General features: G+C 36.2%; 1 pseudogene; it reads right to left on the bottom strand.

The window, feature by feature from the left end:
- Nucleotides 1-207: 207 nt before the first annotated feature.
- LOC131830186 (Y-box-binding protein 1-like) lies at nucleotides 208-875 on the bottom strand (annotated as a pseudogene).
- Between the last annotated feature and the right edge of the window lie 8,943 nt (nucleotides 876-9,818).

The following is a 9,818-nucleotide window of genomic DNA, read 5'->3' as shown; positions in this document are numbered from 1 at the left end:
GAAGGATTTCAAATTCATAGCTTCAGAAAAAGGTACTTGAAAAATTAACAAATAATTTCAGGTATTAGTCCACCTAGTAGATACCACCACTGTACATAATATGCCTATAGCTCCATTTTAAAATTATCAAATTTAGGTGATATTGAGTTCTGATTGTAAGAGAAGAACTAAGTTTGCTTATACCACTTCCATCTACGTTCATCCCACTTAAAAATGTGTAATGCACTGGATGATGGTAGAGATGGGGCCACGTTTACTTAACCCTGGCCTGCTCAGGCTTGCAGCTGATGAATTCTCAGCTGCTGGATTATCTCCTTTAGTCTCTTTGCCACCTTGTGGTTTAAGGTTTTCTGGGTGTCTGTGTTGGTTATTGTTGTAGCACTACTGACGCTGAGGTGGCTGCTGACCTTGGGTCTCATCTCCTTGATTTTCTTCATCTTCTTCATTGCCATTCTCTCTAGGCTGTCTTTAGCAAGAAGGTCCTAGCAGAATCATGGTCTATAACCCTGATACATATTATGTCTTACTGGTCTACCTGTTCTCCTCCACCCTGGTTGTCTGCACCTTCCATCTCTTCTCTCTGCATAGGAGGGTCAGAATACAGGAGGTGAACACCCATAGGGTCTCCACATGTAGTTAAGGTGGGAACTGCTGCCTGTGGTAGGGCATGCACTATGGGGCTTGGACTTTGGGAACACTTTCTGATCCTCTTTCTTTTCCTCACTCTCACTATTCTGGTAATTCTGCTGATAATTGACTGGATGACCACTGTCCAGGCAGTGGACAGTATGGATAGTGTCTATAATGGTTTCCCCATGCTTTCTCTCTAAGATAACTATTACACAGATAAGATAATAAAAATTAAACCTCAACATCTGCTAAGTTTTCATTTGTCCATATTGAATGCCCATTGTGAAACAACTAGGAATAGAGAGGAACTTCTTCCATCTGATATACAGTATCAATGAAAAACTTATAGACTATATCATTGATACTTAATAAAGGTCTGAATACTTTCTCCTTAGTATCTGGAACAAGGCAAAAATATTAACTCATACCACTTCTATATAATATTGTATTATATTTCTTATTATGTGCACTGAGGCAAGAAAAAGAAATAAATGACATTCAGATTAGAAAGGAAGACTTAAAATATATTCCCAGATGTCATGATTGTCTATGTAGAAAAAAATAAATATACAAAAAAGCTCCTAGAGTTAAAGAAAAGTTTACCAAGGTTGTAGGATTCTATATTAATATACAAAAATAAATTACATACCTATACAGTACCAATGAACAATTAGAAACCAAAATTTTTAAAATACCATTTCTATAGCAAAAAATTTTATAAAATATTTAGAATATAGTTTATCAAGAATTCCCCACATAGTAAACTAAAAACATTGCAGCATGACACTAAAGAGAACCTTAATAATATAAGAAATATCATATGTTTTTTGATAGAATTTAAAAAGCTGATTCTAAAGTCTATATGGAAATACAAAGGTCCTGAAATAACTAACACCATTCTACAAAAACAAACAAATAAACAAATAAATTAAAAGAACAAAATTGGAGGAATTATTCTGTCTGATTTCAAGACTTGCAAAGCTACAGTAATCGAGACAGTTTGCTTTTGGTGTAAAGAGAGATATATAGATAATGATAAATAGCCTTTACAAATAAACTGATAAGTAAATGACAAATTGAATTTTTTACATTTATTTTTTATTTATTTTCAGCATAACAGTATTCATTATTTTTGCACCACACCCAGTGCTCCATGCAATTCGTGCCCTCTATAATACCCACCACCTGGTACCTCAACCTCCCACCCCCCACACCATTTAAAACCCCTCAGATTATTTTTTAGAGTCCATAGTCTCTCATGGTTCACCTCCCCTTCCAACTTCCCCCAACTCCCTTCTCCTCTCTAACTCCCCATGTCCTCCATGCTATTTGTTATGCTCCACAAATAAGTGAAACCATATGATAATTGACTCTCTTTGCTTGACTTATTTCACTCAGCATAATCTCTTTCAGTCCCGTCCATGTTGCTACAAAAGTTGGGTATTAATCCTTTCTGATGGAGGCATAATACTCCATAGTGTATATGGACCACATCTTCCTTATGCATTCATCTGTTGAAGGGCATCTTGGTTCTTTCCACAGTTTGGCAACCGTGGCCATTGCTGCTATAAACATTGGTGTACAGATGGCCCTTCTTTTCATGACATCTGTATCTTTGGGGTAAATACCCAGTAGTGCATGGCAGGGTCATAGGGAAGTTCTATTTTTAATTTCTTGAGGAATCTCCACACTGTTCTCCAAAGAGGCTGCACCAACTTGCATTCCCACCAACAGTGTAAGAGGGTTCCCCTTTCTCCACATCCCCTCCAACACATGTTGTTTCCTGTCTTGCTAATTTTGGCCATTCTAACTGGTGTAAGGTCATATCTCAATGTGGTTTTAATTTGAATCTCCCTGATGGCTAGTGATGATGAACATGTTTTCATTTCTCTGAGAGTCATTTGTATGTCTTCATTGGAGAAGTGTCTGTTCATATCTTCTGCCCATTTTTTGATATGATTATCTATTTTGTGTGTGTTGAGTTTGAGGAGTTCTTTATAGATCCTGGATGCCAACCTTTTGTCTGTACTGTCATTTGCAAATATCTTCTCCCATTCCGTGGGTTGCCTCTTTGTTTTGTTGACTGGTTTCCTTTGCTGTGCAGAAGCTTTTGATTCTGATGAAGTCCCAGAAGTTTATTTTGGCTTTTGTTTCCTTTGCTTTTGGAGACATATCTTGAAAGAAGTTGCTGTGGCTGATATCGAAGAGATTACTGCTTGTGTTCTCCTCTAGGATTCTGATGGATTCCTGTCTCACGTTGAGGTCTTTCAAAGAAGATGTAACACCTATTCTCCTGAAGCTGTTTCAAAAAATTGAAGCAGAAGGAAAACTTCCAGACTCTTTCTATGAAGCCAGCATTACCCTGATCCCCAAACCAGGCAAAGACCCTACCAAAAAGGAGAATTTCAGACAAATATCACTGATGAATATGGATGCTAAGATTCTCAACAAGATCCTAGCAAACAGGATCCAAGAGCACATTAAAAAAATTATCCACCATGACCAGGTGGGATTCATCCCTGGGCTACAAGGATGGTTCAATATTCACAAACCAATCAATGTGATAGACCAAATTAATAAGAGAGGAGAGAAAAACCACATGGTCCTCTCAATTGATGCAGAAAAAGCATTTGACAAAATCCAGCATCTGTTCCTGATTAAAACGCTTCATAGTATAGGGATAGAAGGAATATTCCTGAACTTCATAAAATCTATCTATGAAAAACCCACAGCAAATATCATCCTCAATGGGAAAAAGCTTGCAGCCTTCCTGTTGAGATCAGGAACATGAAAAGGATGCCCACTCTCACCACTCTTGTTCAACATAGTATTAGAAGTCCTAGCAACAGCAATCAGACAACAAAGAGAAATAAAAGGTATCCAAATTGGCAATGAAGAAGTCAAACTCTCTCTCTTCGCAAATGACATGATTCTTTATATGGAAAACCTAAAAGACTCCACCCCCAAACTACTAGAACTCATACAGCAATTCAGTAACGTGGCAGGATACAAAGTCAATGTACAGAAATTAGTGGTTTTGTTATACACTAACAATGAAAATACAGAAAAGGAAATTAGAGAATCGATTCCATTTACTATAGCACCAAGAACCATAAGATACCTGGGAATAAACCTAACCAAAGAGGTAAAGGATCTGTACTTGAGGAACTACAGAACACTCATGAAAGAAATTGAAGATGACACAAAAAGATGGAAGACCATTCCATGCTCTTGGATCGGAAGAATAAACATTGTTAAAATGTCTGTACTGCCTAGAGCAATCTATACTTGTAATGCCATTCCAATCAAAACTCCACCGGTATTCTTCAAAGAGCTGGAGCAAATAATCCAAAAATTTGTATGGAATCAGAAGAGACCCCAAATTGCTAAGGAAATGTTGAAAAACAAAAGTAAAACTGGGGGCATCACGTTACCTGATTTCAAGCTTTACTACAAAGCTGTGATCACCAAGACAGCATGGTACTGGCATAAAATTAGACACATAGACCAGTGTAACAGAGTAGAGAGCCCACATATGGACCTTCAACTCTATGGCCAAATAATCTTTGACAAAACAGGAAAAAATATACAGTGGAAAAAAGACAGTCTCTTCAATAAATGGTGCTGGGAAAACTGGGCAGCTATATGTAGAAGAATGAAAATCGACCATTCTCTTTGGTATTCGTTTTGTTTTGAACCATAAGATACCTAGGAATAAACCTAACCAAAGAGACACAGAATCTATACTCAGAAAACTATAAAGTACTCATGAAAGAAATTGAGGAAGACACAAAGAAATGGAAAAATGTTCCATGCTCCTGGATTGGAAGAATAAATATTGTGAAAATGTCTATGCTACCTAAAGCAATCTACACATTTAATGCAATTCCTATCAAAGTACCATCCATCTTTTTCAAAGAAATGGAACAAATAATTCTAAAATTTATATGGAACCAGAAAAGACCTCGAATAGCCAAAGGGATATTGAAAAAGAAAGCCAACGTTGGTGGCATCACAATTCCGGACTTCAAGCTCTATTACAAAGCTGTCATCATCAAGACAGCATGGTACTGGCACAAAAACAGACACATAGATCAATGGAGCAGAATAGAGAGCCCAGAAATAGACCCTCAAATCTATGGTCAACTAATCTTCGACAAAGCAGGAAAGAATGTCCAATGGAAAAAAGACAGCCTTTTCAATAAATGGTGCTGGGAAAATTGGACAGCCACATGCAGAAAAATGAAATTGGACCATTTCCTTACACCACACACAAAAATAGACTCAAAATGGATGAAGGACCTCAATGTACGAAAGGAATCCATCAAAATCCTTGAGGAGAACACGGGCAGCAACCTCTTCGACCTCTGCCGCAGCAACATCTTCCTAGGAACAACGCAAAAGGCAAGGGAAGCAAGGGAAAAAATGAACTACTGGGATTTCATCAAGATCAAAAGCTTTTGCACAGCAAAGGAAACAGTTAACAAAATCAAAAGACAACTGACAGAATGGGAGAAGATATTTGCAAACGACATATCAGATAAAGGACTAGTGTCCAGAATCTATAAAGAACTTAGCAAACTCAACACCCAAAGAACAAATAATCCAATCAAGAAATGGGCAGAAGACATGAACAGACATTTCTGCAAAGAAGACATCCAGATGGCGAACAGACACATGAAAAAGTGCTCCATATCACTCGGCATCAGGGAAATACAAATCAAAACCACAATGAGATATCACCTCACACCAGTCAGAATGGCTAAAATCAACAAGTCAGGAAATGATTCTCTGAATCTATTAAAAACAAGAAATTGGACAGTCTACTTTTTTGTTTTTATCAGAATAATTCTTTTTTCCTCTAGTATCCTAATATAAATATATATTACCAGATTGTACCAAGAAGTGTTAGCTTTCTTACTAGAAAATCACATGGAGGGCCTCTTTTACTTCTGAAATATGCTACTTGTGCTTAGTATGCAAATTGATGCATTTTATTGCACTACTGAATTTCTGGGCATCTCCTATATCTGAGAACATTTAGGAGGTTGAAAGAAGAGCTCACAAAGTCACAAGAGATGCCACATACAAGGCAGCTCTTTAGGAAAGTGACCCTAACACCTTCTTTCCTTCTCAGTTTGGCAGCCGGAGGAAAGCATACTGCAGCTCTAACCACAGTTGCTTGAAAGATGACACTGTTGCACACTTGGGCAGAAATACCAATAAGCTAAGTGTGTGGATTATCTAGGATCTCAGCACAGACTGGCATCAAATCTGCTGAGAGGGCGTGCTCCATGCTTCCATGCCTGGTAGCAGGCTACTGGTCCAAAACTAGGTATTTGCCAGTTGAATGCAAGAAAACAGGCCACTGGGCTCAAGTTGTTGGTTCACCAGTGAGTTACTTCTCCAGTTCTCTACAAAACCAGCTGTGTAGCCTCATGATGGGAGAGCTAAGAACTAGCGTGACTAATAGATAACTTCCTGTATGCATTCAGCATATCCTCCCAAGAAATCTTCATTACCCAGAGTAAATTGTGAAAGTCTCCTCCTTAAAGCCCCAAGGAAGCTGACACATGGAGAGAATGATTAACAACAAAATGCAGCTAAACAAATAACAAAACCTGAAAGTCAAAGTGGTATTACTTGTAACTAGGTCATTTGACACAGCAAAACTCTTAAAAAGGTATTTAAATGTCAACCTTTTCAGGTAATATCTTCACATTTTTAGAACTTATATTTTTCTTAAATAGCATTTAAGTACCTAACAAAAAAAAAAAAAAAAGGAAAAGCAATTTTGGATTTTTCTCATGATTTAAAGACCTCTGATTCAACCTAGTTCAGTATATGAGAATATAATAGAAAATTTACACAAATTTATCAAATTTAGCTAACATCTCTAATTTATATAATCTCTATACAAATTTTATATAGTGTATTATCTTGGAAAATAATTACTCCAAAAATACTCCGATAAAACTAGATTAATTTCATTTCTTATTATATTTTAAGTCCATAGACAATGTTTCTCTAAGAAGCTTAGCTAATTAGGTGAAGTATTTCTTTCTTAGGGCTATAACCTTTCACAAAGCAAGAATTATTTGAGTTCTACATAATAGAATATGTCAAAATGAGTAATTCTAAAAAGAGATAGAATGATATAATCAGAGAATTATGAAAGTTATTACACTATGAGATAATAAAAAGGTCAGTTTTGTAGCATATATTCTGATCTAAAATTCAAGAATAGTATTATTGGGCTTATAAAGTAAGGATTGGCAGGGGCAATTTTTTTTTTTTTAAGAGAGAGCCTACCACCAGTTGTGGGGATGCTGGGCAGAGGGAGAAAGAGAGAGCATCTTCGAATCTTAGGCAGGCTCCACACCCAGCACAGAGCCCAGTGTGGTCCTCAGTCTTACAACCCTGAGATCATGACCTGAGCCAAAATCAAGAGTTGGACACTTAACCAACTGAACCACCCAGGTACCCCTGGTTAGTGCACATTTTATATGAAACTCATTGTATCCTAAATATTTAGCAATTATGATTGTTATAGACTGAATTATGTCCTTACAAAAATTCATATGTTGAAGTTCTAACACCTTATACTTCAGAATGTAATTGTATTTGAAAGAGAGGGTTTTTAAAGAAGTAATTAAGTTAAAACAGTGTCATTATGGATTCCAATATGAATGGTATCCTAATAAGAAGAAGAAATTTGGACACAAACACGGAAGATGATATAAAGACATATGAAGAAGGTAGCCAACTACAAGCCAAATAGAGAGGCCTGGAACATAAACTTTCTCTCATGGCCCTCAGGAGGACCAACACTGCCAATACCTTGAGCTTGGACGTCCATCTAGAACTGTGAAAAAATAAATGTCTGTTGTTTAATCTATCCAGTCTATGGTACTCTGTCATGGCAGCCCTAGCTAAGATAATGCTATAGCATTACCTATAGTATAAAACTTTGTGGAGAACTTTATACTAAAAAAGAGAAGTGTCCAGTTCAAATTGACTTTTATAAAAACTATGTTCTCAACCCTAATACTTAGAAGATATATGCAAACAGTATTAACAATAAGAAAAGAGTTAATTGTGATGTGAAGAATATTCTTAGTATGGTTAAGTTTATGACAATTAACTTTTTTTTAATTTTTAAAATTTAAAAAGTCCATACAAGGTTCTTCTCAGTACCTTTGAATTACAAGAGATTCTAGTCAGATAAACTCCTTTCTTCAATGTTGCTAACTCACAACACTGAAAAAAAAAAAATGGTTTTAAATGAGTAGTGTTGCCACTTAGTTTCAACTGGCATTTTAATATATGTAAGAGTCATTGATTAAACTTTGAAGGATTTTGTAGTATATTGTCTTTATATAGGTAAAGGAAATGAAATTAATCCACATGAAAAGGTGTACAGAAATAAACTCTTATGGTAAATAGATTTAAAATCTAATTTTTATATTAATGAGGTATTATAGAGCAGAGTTTGATAAACTATTCCTATAAAGGGCCAGATAGTGAGTACTTTATGTTTTGCAGACCCCATGGCCTCCATTGCAGGTAATAAACTATGAAACAGCTATTGATGTTATGTAAATTGTGGTATTGCTATGTGCCAGTAAAACTTTACAAAAATAGGTAGTAGCTGGATTTAACTTGCAGGATGTACTTTGCTAACTCTATAATAGAGGACAGAAGGTTTACAGAAAAAAAATAGACAAAAGAAAAACAGCTTTTACTAGGCTTGAATTTGATTTGGGGAAAGTTTCTTTCTTCCTTTTTGTTTTTAAGTTGAGATTTTTCTTTTCCATATAAAATGATCACAATTTCTCCCTCTAACCTCATTTAAAAATAGAACAATAAAGTAGATTTCATTGAAATCTCTCTTTGGTGAAGAAAATTTATAACACTATTTGTCTAAGACTCAGGAAAGTAGGAAACATCATTTTACAGTTTTTTAAAAATTTGTTTGCAATCTCTCAGGGCATTATTATTATTTTTTAATATGATTTTCCCTAACTAGATTATGTACTCAGAAAGAAAGTTATTTAACAAGACCAACTGCATGAGATGTCTGGGCAACACTTATTAGGCTTAGTTACTGGTTCCTCAGTCAGGGCTGTGTGTCTTTTATTTTTTTTTTTTTATTTTTTTTTTTAAAGATTTTATTTATTTATTTGACAGAGAGAAATCACAAGTAGGCAGAGAGGCAGGCAGAGAGAGAGAGAGGAGGAAGCAGGTTCCCTGCTGAGCAGAGAGCCCGATGCGGGACTCGATCCCAGGACCCTGAGATCATGACCTGAGCCGAAGGCAGCGGCTTAACCACTGAGCCACCCAGGCGCCCCTGTGTGTCTTTTATGATATACCCACGGTGCATTTCTAAAAGTCAAAAGTGAAAGCACAATTTTTTCCTAAAATGCCAATAGTTTTCATGTATAGAGTTTGGGGAGGTATAGTTTCACAGTTTTTATTAGCTGTCTCTATTATCTTTATTGATGGTGAGAGCAGAAAAATACCAAATCATAAATCTTGTGCAATCCTCTTGCCCTGATAGAATTCAAGAAAGTGGAATGTGGAGGAGTCACAAAGGCTACTTGCAGTACCTACCAGGAGTGTAGAAGGGAGATAGTTCATGTACCTAATGGGTCAGGAAGAAAGGGTTAAAAAAGAGAGAGATGAAGTAGCAGTGGGAACTTGGGAAAAGAGGTCTTTAGAAAGGATACGTAGGAAATCATCCTATATAATGTGATCCAATCCCCTTTCTGTGTCCCTAAGAAAAAAGAAATCTTGAAAACCTGGATGTTTGTAGAGGAGTTTGAATTCTCTTCTCATGTTTCAAAAGATAACTTTTGAATTTGTCATTAGCTTGAGGACAGTATAACTCAGTTCTGTTATCTTTGGATTTTTTTAGTGGTGGTGATTTCATTAATGCAAGTTTCTCTAAGTTCTGCTTCTCAAGGGTTTTAGAGAAGTGTCTGTGCAAATCACTTCTATATTGGGCGAAGTTACCAATGATCAAAGGTACTCTAAAAAGGATTACATTTCTTGTTTTTCCCTCTCACACAAAGTTGTTAGCTGTACTCCACATATGCTGAAGTAGAAAAGTACCTGGAAAAGATTTTGTGTGCCCTTTTTTATAATGCAAAAGTAAAATAGAAAAGCCTTTGTCCTAAGGGGGATAA

The sequence above is a fragment of the Mustela lutreola genome, chromosome 4 (genome assembly GCF_030435805.1).
Source record: "Mustela lutreola isolate mMusLut2 chromosome 4, mMusLut2.pri, whole genome shotgun sequence".
NCBI classification, from domain to species: domain Eukaryota; kingdom Metazoa; phylum Chordata; class Mammalia; order Carnivora; family Mustelidae; genus Mustela; species Mustela lutreola.
This window is presented reverse-complemented; position numbering and strand designations above follow the sequence as displayed.